A 15,523-nucleotide genomic window follows, 5' to 3' on the forward strand; every position below is an offset into this window, starting at 1 on the left:
AAGATGTCTGTTAGGGTGCCTGAAGTACCCAACTTTAGATGTAATAAGTACACCCCTCAGGCATCTCTACAAGCATCTTCTCCCTCCCCTCATTCCTGTGGGACTGGAGCTCTCCCCTCCTCACAACTCAGTTCTGAAGTTAGAAACCCCCTTACAAGCACTTTTCCTCTCTCAGGAGTACTGGGCAAGCAGATGGGCTGGTTTGCATGGCTCATGTTGTCTTTCAGGCTCCTCTGTTCTCAGCTACCATACTCCTCACAATATGACCAGCTCGTGGAGAGCAGAGGGAGAGTGCTGGGAGATTGCACAATGGAGAAGAGTTGTCTGAACCCACCCACATAAACAGTTTCAAGAAAAAAACCATGGGAGAAAACACAGGAGATTTCTTGAGGAAGCCTGAGAGATGGTATCCAACCTGTGGAGACTTAACATGTATGCATCTGATCTCAAGATCAAGTTCCCTTCCTCTTGTTCTGTCTTTGCAATAATTCCTCAGTTCTTTAGGATCATGCCATAAAATAAAGCTGAGTCAATGGATAATTTTTCAGGAAGAGGCAAATTAAAACAATCAAATGCAGTATTTTAATTATTGTTGGGGGTCATCACAACTACAGAGAGAGAGGGAGAGTGAGAACTGAACACTGGTGTGTACAACGCATTCCAGATTGTCCTTGTCCCAAGAAGCCAATGCTCTAGGACAGGCACAGTCCAGACATATAGATCTCTTTCCCTCTCTGAGATAGTAATATTAGGGCTGCAGGGGATAGCAAATACTCAACATGTTTTATATATTAAGCCTCAAGAGTGTTTTAAATATTACATTTTTCAAAACACTTCACAATCAATGCTCAGTGCACCTGGGAAGGAGGTACCATATTCTTATCCAAGTTTTACAGAGGAAGAAAATAAACAGAGATAGAGGACTAAGGACATGACTCTTAGGTGCTGAGCAACCTCAATTCCCCCTGAGCGGAGATGTAAGAATGCTGGGTATTACCAATATTAGAGCCACTGGAGCTCACTGCAGGACGGGGGGCACGTGATTAGCCCAGAGTCACGAGGAGCTGCTATTAGAATTCAGTAGTTCCGAGCTCAAAGTCCCAGGAACTAAGCACCAGGTCATGTTGCTTTTTTACAGTAAAAATATCTACCATAAACAACGAAGGGTGTCCTAGTGATCTCTATAGGAATAAGCTCATTTTGTTCCTTGTTCCTGTAGCACCTGGAATTGTCTCTGCACAATTTTCAGCCACTTTAGCTTCTCTTACACCATGAGACTAATAAGATAGAGTTAGAGGGACTTGTATGTCACAGTTCAAATCTCTGACTAACAATCCACTGAAGGACTAAGCTTAAAATACGTTATAAAAATTATCTAGCTTGGGGCACTAGCCTTTCACCTCAAGACACCTGGAGTCAAGGCCCAGGTCAGATTCAAAGCGAACAGCAGTTGGCTGGTTTAATTTTAATCCACATTTGTAAATCACAAAATGCTACAAAGCAATTTGATAGATAATTGAAAGATGACAGTTTCTTCTCAAGAGGAAAAGTCAGGGAGGAGGCATCATTGGAGCTCACAGGACCCTTCCATGAGGAGGGGAAAAACCCAGAATTTAAAAAAAGGTATATTAATATAAGAATAAACCCAAAATATTTGAAGCGCCATTTAAAATATATATTTAATTTACCAGGCTACAGGAAGCCTTTTGTTAAAAGAAATTAAGTATTTTTGGGTGCTAAGTCAGGTGTCAAATGGAGCCCACATGTTTTAAAGACACCTCAATTCTCACCCACCTCTACAATGCAGTTTAATGGGTTATGCAATCTATGCAGGGTGTAATCTCACCCGGAGGCGTCTTTAAACTTTGAGAACACTGCCGAAAACCAGCCACAGACCTCCCCTGGGAAGACATTCTTCAAACCCAAATCTTGTGAGGATAAAGAAACTGCAACAGACCAGCAACTATTTCAAATAGACGGCACCTAAATACCATGGTGATGAGTACATTATATATATATTTGAGAAACAGAACTGGACTGAGAGGCAGTTGGTTCTGAATGCCAGGGTAACAATGAGGTTAAAAAAAAAAAAGCTCTACAAAAGGTTATTTTCAGGAGAGGAATAATTGCCATTAACAGAAAGAGAAAATATTTCCTTGGAAATTTTCAGTTGATTGAAATGAAAACCACAGGGTTTGAGAACATGCTGTACCAGCAAAATGATGACTGTATTATCGATAAGGAAAAATACTTGTTAATGTGAGCCAATGTAAAAAGAGTGAGTAAGAATACTCAGCCAGAGGTGGAGCACAAGAAGAAAGGATTATGAGGTAGCAATTAACCCCACCCCCCATCCCCAGCCAAAAAAAGTCTGAACTTGTGGTTCTGGGTACTCCTGTGTCCTTACTACTGTACAGACAAAGGTAACTCAGTAGCAGAACAAGAAAAGAATATAATAAGCCAACACTTTGGCGTATGCTTCAGAGGTATAATGGGGTAGAAAGCTGTGCATATTCATGGAGTTTATCAGTATTCTCTCCTAAGTGTCTTCCAATGAATATGAAAGCCCTAGAGAGGTTGTAGAATCTCCATCACTGGATATTTTTAAGAACAAGTTAGACAAACCTGTCAGGAATGGTCTAGTTATTACGTAGTTCTGCCTTAAGTGCAGAGACTGGACTAGATGACCTACTGAGGTCCCTTTGAGTCCTACTTTTTTATGATTAACTTCTATGTTTCTATGAAAATCCCTTCCTTATTTAAAAGGACACTAAGCCCCAATGAGAACCTTCTATGTGTGCTCCCATCAGCTATGTTACTAGCTTCACGGACCATGTTTGGACAACACAGGATGTTATTTCTTTGGCTTGGATTCGCTTTGGTATCGCTATAACTTTACACACTGATACAAGCAATAGAGAAGATGCTGGCATAGATCTTCAGCTGCAGCTGACAAGCTTGGTGCAGTGGGTGGGAAGTGGGGTCTGCTTTAAGGTACTCTGCAGCTCCCTGATCCTGGGGTTAGAAACTCCAGCAACCTCAGATATCCTTTAAATTGCTTCTAGCTGCCTATGACTCCTAAGTGCTGTACCAGTAGCTGGGAACCATGAGACACACTGGTGTTCCTGTTCACATCTCCTAGAGCTACTACATAAGCATAGGAGGAACCCACAGAGGGCTGGATTGGCAGGGTTTGGGGCTGCTCTGTGCTGTCAGAGCAAAGCAAAGCAAAGCAACCAGAGAAAGGCTGAACATGTGGCCCATTGTGTGCGCTTGTATATAACTGAATGTATATACATATACAGCATGTGCGTGTTACAGCAGAGATAAGTTAAAAATTATGGATAAAACTAAGTTTCATGAAATCAGTGACGAAGTTGAGAGTAAGGTACTACATATTCTTCAAAACCATTAATATTCTTCTCACACCTGCACAAATACCTGAAAGAGACGGTGTCTTTGGGTTAACGAATTTGATACAAAAGTACTAACCATTTTTGAAGACAATACTAAGCTGAATTGTGGTGTATTTACTGCAAACAGTAATTGACAGTTACTGAACTGGGGCAAGGACATCTCCCTTTTCCCTGCCAATACACACACACATTCTTAATGTCAAATGTCACATCGGAAATGGAGAGGGAATTTTTCAGGGACATATAATCTGTAATCAAGAACAATTACATTCATATAAGGTTTTAGAAGCAACTGGTGATGTTCCAAATCAAGAACCATACAAGTTCTTACGACCTCTCTGCCAGATAAGGTCAGGGATTTGAGATGTTCACATTTCTCAATGTTAGATTCTTGTGAAAAAAAGAAACTGGAAAAGCCATGATACATGTGCCATCATGGCCAGTTATGTCAAAGTCACAAAGAAAGTAAATAAAGGGATGCATGTTGTTTTTCCACAGTTTTCCAAGGAACCTCCTAATCTGCCTTTGAGGGTTTTTTTGTTTTTTCCTTTGGTGTAGCCAACTGGTAATCTTTTTCCTGTAATAAACAACTGCAACTTACTATCACCATGTATGTGTCAATCAAAATTGAAGTTACTCATAGCATATCTCAGAGTTGTGTTTCAGTTATCTAGGTGTTCTGCAGACAGATGGTGTCGGGTTTTGGAACTTTACATGCTGTCAGTCAGACATGTCAAAATCACGAGTGCCAGGGGCATACTCCTGTTGTTTCTCAAAGCTCCGCTGTCAGTTCGATGTACAATAAATACAGGACTGTTCAGCTGATGTTTTCCGGACTTTTCCCACAGCTCTGTGATATTTGTTAATGAATAGTTGACAGTTCCACTCAAGATAGTCTTTGCTAGGTTAGTCCTTTTTCTATTGAATTCAGGAATCTGATCAGATTAAGAATGTTTCATTAATGGAGTAGATGTGATAAATTTATTAGTCCAATGAGGCTTTTAATTGTATGTATTTGTGTAAGTTTGAGAAGAATTTTAATTGTTTAAAAAACAGAGCACTTCAGTAGTTTTACATAACAAATAGTCAGATTCAACTGAAACCTTAATTGCATCTCTCTCATATTCTCCAGCCCCCTAGCCCTCCACTCCCCATTATCCCAGTGCCATCTCATATTTTGGTCTTTGCCCTGATCCGTATTCTCCCCTTGTTCTGCATGTATTACTTCCATTAAGGTTTATGGGAGTTATGTCCACAATGAAGACTAGACCAGACCTCTGTATCTTTGGTTAGCTCATCTATCCTACCACGGGACAAGTCATCTCTCATTTTGCAGCAGGTAGGCCATTTTATGTCTATGAATGCAGCTGTCTATACTGCCCAGCAAAGGAAATAAGTAAAGCAGGAAAAAAACGATGTGAAATTCAACAGACCAGTGACAAAGTCCATTGGCCACTGGGTAAACAAAAGTACCTTAGTTAATTAAAGGCATGAGTGTTTTTGTAAAAGCCAGGAGAGCATTCAAATTCTGATTTAGATTTTCTAATAAAACTTGACTGTTATTTGTGAACTGTTATGCAGACAGCTACGATCAAGAAGTTCCATATTTCTGGAAGAGGAAACAAAAGCCACATCGAAATCCAATACCACCTGCAATACAGATGCACTGCAGAAAAGCGCCTCATAAAATTTACTAATTAACTTCAAATTGAAGTTGCAGTGGTATAGAGAAAATGAATTAAAAAGGTATTTTTGTTATAGTGGGAAGTTTATAGACCAGAACCAAAGCCAGTGTAAGATGCAATAGCTCCACCAACTTCAGTTGAGCGCTACTGAGTTAGGTGAGTTAAGGACCTGGCCTTACATTTTTTTTTCTACAATTACAAGGTCAGTTTACATATTGTTCTTCTTAGTTAGCAAGTCCTCTTATAATTTATTTATTTGATCAAGGTAGTATTTTCTTCCATATTAAAAATCAAGATACTTTGTAAAATTTCTTCAACATTTGGTTTCTTTAAATGATAAAGTAAAAGTCCACTTGTTTCACTTCAAATCTATTCAAAACTATTTTGGAAGAAAAAAATATTTACCATATACCACAAGAAAACTTTAATAAGAGCTACTGTAAGGTAGCAGAGTGAAGAAAGGGGAGTTCAGCTTCAGAACATGTAGCTAATATGCCTAAATAACTACAACTTATCACTCAGCTTATTTTACAACCCCCTTCTCAGTCCAAACATTAGCCAACAAAACCTCACAAGACTCCCGACTGTCAGGAAAACCATTGTTTTACAGATGGCAATTGAGGCAGAAAGTTCAAGGGACTTGGCCAAGGCAATAGGAGGAGTAATTATAAGAGATGAGACTAGAATTTAGAAGTTCCTCTCTTGAGATCTGGTGCTCAGACCACAAAACTCATTTAGTGTTCAAAACTCTGTGTAGGCCTGCACAATGTTATGGCATGAACGTTTATAACCAAGTCTTTGGCAAGAATACATTCATATTGTTAATGTTACTATAGCAGCAAAGGTTATGCTATAGAACTATTGGTTTCCGCATCATCTGATAACTGGACATGCAATGTAATGTGCATTAAACATACCATGGGTGAAATCCTGGTCCACCCAAGTTGATGGGAAAACTTTCATTGGCTACACTGGGAACAGGATTTCATCCCATAAATCTTTGGGCAAAAAACACCCTCAAAGTTTCCTCTTCTCATGCAAGCCAAAGGGGAAAATAATTAAATGTAATGGAAGCGAAACCTAGCTCATTTAAAAAATACCTTTGAATTAAATCCACAGGAGAAAGAATAGATGCCATCATTAGTAAACAATGATATACAGTATTTTCATTTTACATTTCAGTTCTACAGACAAGTGAAAAATGGATAGAGGAAACAGAAAAACACCAAAGTATTCTGTTAAAAAAAAAGTTATGAAAATGTAGAAAAAGAGCAAATGATTTCTTACCTGACTTTTCCTCTAAAAGAATGCAGCCAAAATAAAAAAAGAAAATGAGAAAATAAGATATTTTCTAAAAATAATTACCACATGGAGAAACAGAAGATCTACATCTATGAAAAGCAGCATTAAAAGCCTACCTGTTAAACGAACAGCAAAGTGGTAATATTTTATACAGTCTGAATATTATTCAGGTAGACATAAGATTACAGTGAAAAATAGCATAGAACAACACAGCACTTTTATTTAAGCCATTTACAGAAATGATTACAGGATATTGGCATAGCTGGCTATTTCTAACTATACTCAAAGCTAATTTTCAATTAAAAGTTTAAATTCTTAAAAGGCTTTATATGACAGGAAAATAAAGTGCCATACTCTACAAGCTTTGACAAATGCAAGAATAATGAAAGGATCCAATCTCAAAAAGCAGGCTTCTAAAAAATATTGCACCTAAGCTCAGTACTCTAGCATTTTAGGCAGGGGATGGAGAAATAGAGCCCCACGTGACTCAAGGGAGGTGACCACAATTGCCTCTGTTTTATCGGAAGCTCTTCCATTTTTAAAAAAACTTCCCATTTTTTCAGCAGTCTTCCGAATCCTATCCCATAGTGAGCTTCAGCTACTATGCTAGTTAGAAAGAGATTTAAATGGTGCTGCTCACAAACTTTAGAACAATGGTCCATCTAGCTCAGTCTCCTGTCTTCCAACAATTGCCAGTGCCAGGTGCTTCAGAGGCAACAAACAGTACATGGCAATTAGTGCCATCTCCAGTTGTCCACTCTCAGATTCTGGCAGTCAGAGGCTAGGGACACACAGAGCATGCGATTGCATCCCTGACCATCTTGACTATAGCAATTGATGGAGCTATCCTCCATGAACTTATTCTTCCAAGATCTCTTTCTTGAATGGTACAACTAATTTAGATCCCCTCATTTTGTATGTATTGTTTTCCAATGTGCATTACTTTGCACTTATCAACACTGAATTTTATTTGCCATTTTGTTGCCCAGTCACCCAGTTTTGAGAGATCCCATTGTAATTCCTTGCGGTCAGGGCTGCCCGGGGGGGGGGGGAGGAAGGGGGACAATTTGCCCCAGGCCCCGGGCCCCACACGAGCCCCCACGAGAGTTTTCAGGGGCCCCCACGAGAGTTTTTGGTGGTGGGTCCTTCAGTGCTGCCGAACACACCTGGAGTGAAGGACCTGCCGCTGCTTCTTCCGCTCTGGGTCTTCAGCGGCAATTCGGCGGCGAGGGGTCCTTCCGCTCCATGTCTTCGGCGAAGTGCCCTGAAGACCCGGAGTGGAAGGACCCCCGCCGCCGAAGACCCCAGGCCCCCTGAATCCTCTGGGCGGCCCTGCTTGTGGTCTGCTTTGGACTTAAACTATTCTGAGTAATTTGTATCATCTGCAAATTTTGCCACCTCACTGCATACCCCTTTTTCCAGATCATTTATTAATATGTTGAACAGCACTGGTCCCAGTCAGATTCCTGGGGGAACACCACTATTTCTCTCTCTCCATTCTGAAAAATGACCATTTATTCCTACCCTTTATTTCTTGTCTGTCAGTCAGTTATTGACCCATGAGGAACTTATCTGTATGGCCACTCCATGGAGGAAATCAGAGAATGCACTATAAGTTCCCCCAACCTTTCATAAAATACACATTTATTTATTTGTCATAAATAAATCTTTACTGGAAACAACTGAACCTGCTGTATGTGCTGCCATGACTATGGCCACTGCAGCAGCTATGAAACATAATTACACTTTGAAAAAACCCTCATCTCTCTAAATGAGGTATTGTCTTCCAGCCTGGGTGTATCTGATTGGTGGCCACTCTGGCAAAGGCAATCAGAGCTGTTAGGTTTTAATGAGTGGTTATATTACTGCACCAAGAAGGGTGATCTATCACCTTGATGTTCAGAGGTCAGTTGTGCAAGGAATAGAAGAAATACTGCCTATGGTTGAGTTTTAATTTATAAATCAAGAAGCTAACTTTTACAGTGAATGGTGAATTTTTCTTTCATTAAGAACATATGAGCACATTAGGCTTATTAACAAGTTCTCTCTAGCAAAGACTGTTCATTTACAAAGATCTGAAGATTCCAATGCAATTGAAAATAATGATTTCAAAAGTTTTCTAATGATTTTGACAGTTTCAAAAAGTTAATACAATTTCTGTAAAAATGTATTATACCTTTATTGGGTTACCCCTGACTAGTCCCGGTTTTCCTAAATATTACCAGGATGTTAGGTTCAGAGAAAAGTGATTTATTCAGGTCGTTTTTCCTCTACATTTGGACAAAGGGCCATGGAACATAAATAAAAGTGACATGATTTTCAGGGGTGGGGAAAGCCGGCACATCCCATGGTTGTCTATAAAATCTGTTTCAGAGTAACAGCCGTGTTAGTCTGTCTTCGCAAAAAGAAAAGGAGTACTTGTGGCACCTTAGAGACTAACCAATTTATTTGAGCATGAGCTTTCGTGAGCTACAGCTCACTTCATCGGATGCATACCGTGGAAACTGCAGAAGACATTATATACACACAGAGACCATGAAACAATACCTCCTTCCACCCCACTGTCCTGCTGGTAATAGCTTATCTAAAGTGATCATCAAGTTGGGCCATTTCCAGCACAAATCCAGGTTTTCTCACCCTCCGCCCCTCCCCCCCAATATTCCCAGCTATTACCAGCAGGAGAGTGAGTTTGTGTGTGTGGTTTTTGGAGGGGGGTGAGGGAGTGAGAGAACCTGGATTTGTGCAGGAAATGGCCCACCTTGATTATCATACACATTGTGAAGAGAGTGGTCACTTTGGATGGGCTATTACCAGCAGGAGAGTGAGTTTGTGTGTGTGTGGGGGGGGGAGCAGAGGGTGAGAAAACCTCGATTTGTGCTGGAAATGGCCCAACTTGATGATCACTTTAGATAAGCTATTACCAGCAGGATAGTGGGGTGGGAGGAGGTATTGTTTCATGGTCTCTGTGTGTATATAAAGTCTGCTGCAGTTTCCACGGTATGCATCCGATGAAGTGAGCTGTAGCTCACGAAAGCTCATGCTCAAATAAATTGGTTAGTCTCTAAGGTGCCACAAAAACTCCTTTTCTTTTTATAAAATCTGTGAGAGCTCAACACTTCTGAACTTTTATTTAGTTGTTGAAGTATGGAATCAGAATTCTATCATTTTCAAGCATGCATGCATATACTTAAGTCAGGACCCTAACTTGTACTATAAAATATACTCATTTTAGCATAAACAAACATTGCTTAAGATCACTAAAAAACCCTTCCTACTTGGAGCTGGACTTTCCATTGTACAAATAGCACAAAACTGGGATTGCCAGTAAAAAAAAAAAAAAAAAAAATGGAAGGAGGCTAGGGATGTAAAACTCTGGTGCATCTGATGTCGTCAGGTTGCATCATCATCATGAACTACCCCAACAAGTAAAGAAACAAATTAAACTACTTCTAAACAGGAAAGAATAGGTGTATTCAAGCAAGCTAGAAAGAAGCATCTATCTGACCTTATTTATGTACTGAGAGATTCTAACAAAACAGAATTGAGCGATCATACATTCAAATAGAACAGTTCCTCTGGTAATCTGACAAAACAGAGTGATTAAAATTTAGCAGGAGGCTCTCAGCTGTTCTCTCACCAAATAACTGCAGGTTTAATCTCTGCTACGTTCAGCCAAGGAAGGCTTTGTTTGGCCTCTCTGTAAGGATACAGTTGACTTTGACAGGACACCATCCCATTGTTAAAATCTGTGATTCTCACCACAAAGCAGCATATTTAATGGTCTTAGAACTACTTGAGTAGCTGCAGTTTTATTTTTTATTATGAAAAACGTGGCAAGTCACTTTCCATCTTCCTTCCCTAGTAACTGCACAGTTCTTTTTATTTCTATAGATTATATTTATGTTTCTAGACAAGTCTAATTATTCTTTCAGACATCTTTAAATTGAAGTGTCATAACTTTTGCCCCAAAGGATCAAGGGAGGCAAGAGTAGGAAGCACGTAAACACGGACATCTCCCATCATCCTTCTAGACACTATCCATCTTTTTGAAAAGAAAATATTAGAACCATGGTTGAGGTAATTAACTTAATGGGTTTTGAGTGAGATAGGGCACACACCTATGGTAGGGCAAAGGATAGCTATATGAGAAACAAATGTAATGTTGCTAAGAATTAGTAAAGTAAATCCGTTTATTCATATCTGAATATCGGTGACACCGTAGCAGAATTGTAGGAAGCCTTCAACATCCATTGCTAACTTTGAGTACTCAGCAGCTCACCTTCCAGTCATCTGCCACACACCATTCGCTGGTTGTCCCCTGCCATGACAACCTTTCACTATCCCTTCCATAAGAAATTTCTCAAGGTTATTTCCATCTCTACACCTAATGTGACCAAAGTACATAAGTTTATTTGTTTCTATGAGAGAATGGAACGATTAGAATTGTACTAACAAGAACCATGTGTGCCATTTCATTTTTAGGCTTGTTTCAGATTGTTGCTCACAACCTTGCCCTACATGCAGACAAAGGATTAACATACAGGGGGAAAGATATGGCTCCTTCTTTTTACTGCAGTCTGCTTCATTTCTGCATGTAAGCTGGACAAGGGGTACAAGATACAGAAATATTGCATGATCAGTTATAACACTGCTTTCACAAACAGAAGAGACACTGTCAGGCCAAATTTGGTTGAAAAACCAATTTTTGGGAAGAGAGGAGATGAACAACAGCTTTCACAAAACTTAAGCCCAGAGCCTTCCATTACTTTGGTTTTTAAATTCCAATGGAAACGGGGGTGTAAAAATGGATGAAATCCTTAACAGTGACTAAACAAAAGTAAATTAACCAGTCTATTTTCATTGTCCAAACTGAGGGAAATGCAAAAATTAAACAAGCTGCACAAACAGGGAAAAGTGCATTTGTTACCCTCCCAATTCAGGGGGAGTCACCCTCCTGGGCCCACTTCCTGCTTTCCCACTGTACCCCCTTAGACCATTTCAGCAGAGCTCCAAATACTAAAAGGGACAGGATGCAGGTAAATACTGTCCTGATAGTAAATACCACCCTGACATCCTGTCAGGAGGATATCAACCTGCATCCTGTCCCTTTAAGAGTTTGGAGCAAGGGAGATTGTAGAAGCTCCTTCACTGGAGGTTTTCAAAAGGAGGAGGTTGGGTAGCCATCTGTCTTGGATGGTTTAGACACAACACATCTTGCGTCTTGTCGGGGGGTTAGGCTAGATGACCCTTGCAGTCCCTTCTAACCCTATGGTTCTATGACAAGGAAAATAGACTAGTTTGTTGACTTTTGTTTAGTCACTATACGGGTTTTATCCGTTTGTACAAGGATGCACTGCTACAGGTTCAGCTCTTATGGAAGGCTTTTCATCCATGGATCTTAAAGCACTTTACAAAGGAGAGCAGTATCATTATTCTCATTTTACAGATGGGGAAACTGAGGCACAAGGTCACCCAACAGGCCAGTAGCAGAATAGAACCCAGGTCTCATAAGTCTCACTCCAGAACTCAATCCACTAGGTCACACTGCTCTAAGTTAACTATTAAAAAACAAACAAACCTTGTTAAGGAAACTTTTAAAATACATGCATTTTTAACTTGACAGTGTTCTTTTCCCTGAATTGCACTGACAGAATTCGATATAGTGTTTTCCCATGGGAGTGAAGCAGACAAGTTGTAGCGGGAGATTAAAAGGAAGATAGTTTGGTTGACTGCAGGCTAAAATCCTTTCACTTTGTGCTTTTGTATTGTGGAAATGCACTTGTGTTCAGGGGGGCTGAAACAAATTTTTATAGTGGGGGTGCTGAGAGCCATTGAACCAAACTGTAAATCCTGTATATGATAGAAACCACTTCATGCTAGGGGGTGCATCAGCTCCTGTGCTTGTGTCAATATGATCTCGTAAATAAAGCTACATTCTCAAGGAAGTGTACCTAGCTATTGAACCAGAAGGGGCTCTAGTATATGGACCAGATCCCCAGGTCATCATCATCAGCGATCTCTCAATTCGAGATTTACAGATGGGTACTGAGAAGACTCAGGAGTCTGATCCTGGAACCACAGATCCACCTGCAGTAGGTACAGGCATTTCCTGGTGGGTCAGCTGCCTGCTGGGAGAAAGTTCTTTCTTTTTTCCTTCCTCCTCTCTCTCGCTCTCTTTTTTCAGCTTGGAGGGCAAGGCACTTCTCCTTGAAGTGCCTGATGAAGGATGTGGCGCTATTGAGGTCAGTTGGTGGCTTGCTCCTCCCATCTTGTGATATTCGCATCAGTTTTCTTGAGATACACTTTCAGCGTGTCTTTGTAGCATGTCCTCTGATCACCACAGGATCTCTGACCAGGGTGAGCTGAGAATAGAGGGCTTGTTTTGGAAGGCGAGAGTCTGGCATCCGCACACAATGTCCACCCCAGCAAATTTGGTGTGTGAGGATCATTGCTTCAATGCTGGTGACATTGGCTTCAGTTATATGGGCCAGATGCCCAGGTGCACTACGTCTGCTTTGTGCCAAGTTGTCACTGTACTAAAATTGCAGAAACTGAGTAAGTGAGCCAGGGAAGATCACCAGTGTGCAGGGTTGATCCTGCAGTGGGGTACATCCAACGCAGGGTTAACATGACACATACCTTCCTTTTTCAGTGTGTCAGGAAAGGGACATAGTTAGAACACATATCTGCTATCCAGTCCTGGCCCAAGTATTCACCCCTTCATGGTTCTTATAGGCCAATGTACGTAAGACCAGCCCTCAGGCTAGTTTAACACAACATATGGTGGTAGCTGCTAAAAATAGCACAAGAATCAGAGCAGCTGAAAGGAGTGCTTTATGCCAGCTGTGCACACTGCCCCTTGACTTCTGCTGCATGTATTTTGGGAGTGTCCACAAATCTGGACCTATGCCTTTATCTTAGATAACTCCATGAGTGATTCTTCATTTCAGACAGACCACATATAATCCAGTTAATTTAATGTTAATATTTAGGGTCAGATCCTCCAGCTGATGTGAACTAGTGTAACTCCATTGAACTGAATAGAGCTATGCTGATTTACAGTAGCTGAGGATCAGGCTCTTAGTATCTTTCTCTCTCCCATTTCATCTCTGCCTAATGTTTCTTTCTAATTCGCATATTTCCCTTCTGTGATCAGCATTGCAGCAACTAGCCTCAAGTCTAACTTTCTCCAGGCAGTGTCAGTGGATCAGGAAGCCACATGCTCCACAGAACAATAAAGCCATCATTCTGCATGATTTACAGTCCCCACAGCTCCCACAGCCCAGGAAATGAGAGTCCCAAATTGACTCGAGCCTAGCTTCCGCAAACAGCAACAGAATACGCTGCTGTCCTGCCTCCAGGCCAGCTGCAGCATCTTTACGACTTCATAACTGTACAAGTCAGCTCACTAGAACAAAGACTAGCCACAAACCAAACTCTGACACGTTTGCATGCAAAAGGGAAGAGCTTCATGCAGCAGCAAATTAACAAACATGAATGTGTTTGCAAAGGGACTAAATCCAGCTCCATATCAGTCAAAGGCAAAACTCCATTGGGTGGCGAAAGAATCACAGAAACTAGGAAACAGATATTCTCATTTAATTTGTAAGTGAAAATAGGCTTTGACCTTGCAGTGTATTTAGTAGAGTGTGCAGGTCTGTGGGATTTAGTTGTTTTTTTTTCTTATTTCAATTTCAGGAACACAAGGCACAAGACAGCAAGTGGCCACATGGGCCAAATTCCTTTTATGTTACTTCATGGAAGTTTTCTTTCAAAATTATTAAAACAGGGTAACAGCTAAGAAAAATGTGATTGCCAAGAACCGATCAAATTTTGATACTCTCCTTAATGTATCTTCATTTACCTGCAAACATATTTCATGGTCATTAATATTCTTCAGCATGAGATCAACCTAAAATTCATAAGCTTTAGGGCAATTAGATGACCAAAGTACAGAATTACTTGATGAGTTAGTACCACACATCTGCCAGTCATGAATTATGGAGATATGAGTTATTAGTGAGGGTGAAGGACCTCAGAATGGGGGCTGCATTGTGGGCTAACTGCTCCAATTTACAGATTTCAAATTCTACATAATGCACCTGCTATTTGTGAAGAATAGCAGTAGTTTCTGCTGCTTAAGATGAGGATAACTATTTTAATCCCAGAAGCAGATATCAGACATTGAAGAAGCCTATTAGATCTTTTCGCCCTTATCTCTGCACCTGACAGTGCACAATTGATCCCTTTGGTATATTTTTAGTGCTATCTCTATTTTTTTAAATTTTCCAGTATTTCTCCTCTCCCCACAAAATGATATCTTTGTCTATAGATAGATACACACAGATATATGCACATTGGATTACTGTGGCTGTGATGTGGTAAAGAGAATCACGAACAGATTTGGTTTAGATGATGTTGCATGATCCTAGGAACTTTAATACTGGTTCTGGGCTTTGAATGTGAAACTCCAGGAAGCAACTTGGTCACAATGAGGAGAAAGCATTTAAAAATCACTAAATGGGCCAATTATCAAAGTAAAACTTCCATAGAGACACCACACAGGCAGGTTATCACCAGAGTTTGGGTTTCAACCCAGATGTAAAACTCCCCACTTCAGGGTGGCTTTACTTAGACACTCACATAACTTAGTGATGTTGCACTGGCCTAAAATAAGGGGGGTGGGGAAGACTTCAGTTTTAGTTCATTTTCACTTTGAGTTTTTGGGGTGTATTCTCAGCCCAAACTCAAAGCAAGATGCCAGACTTGCAAATCCATGCAACTTCAAAAACAAAACAAAAAAAAAAAAGCTTTACCTATGGAGAGAAATCACAGAGCTTTGCACAGCTGAATAGATTGGGATAGCAAGTCAGAGATCTTGGTAAGCCTTGAAAAAGATACATGCTAATGGAATAAAAAAGAGGAAGGGTTTAATGAAATATGGTCCTTCCTTTTAGAAATCTGGATTTATTTCTTCATTAAGGAATGCACATGTAACATTGTATATCAGTGTTATTACAAAGATGTGTAGGTGTTATTGTGATCTGGAAAATAACAGATCAAAACAAGAGGTAGTTCTGATGGATTTTTATGTACAGCAGAAAATGAAACAAATTAAAA

At 40.3% G+C, this 15,523-nt stretch overlaps 1 protein-coding gene across 16 annotated transcripts in view; it reads right to left on the reverse strand.

Moving 5' to 3' along the window:
• Positions 1-15,523, reverse strand: part of SGIP1 (SH3GL interacting endocytic adaptor 1) — a 169,861-nt gene that overhangs the window by 72,461 nt on the left and 81,877 nt on the right. The window lies entirely within an intron of this gene.

The sequence above is a fragment of the Caretta caretta genome, chromosome 8 (assembly GCF_965140235.1).
Source record: "Caretta caretta isolate rCarCar2 chromosome 8, rCarCar1.hap1, whole genome shotgun sequence".
NCBI classification, from domain to species: Eukaryota; Metazoa; Chordata; order Testudines; family Cheloniidae; genus Caretta; species Caretta caretta.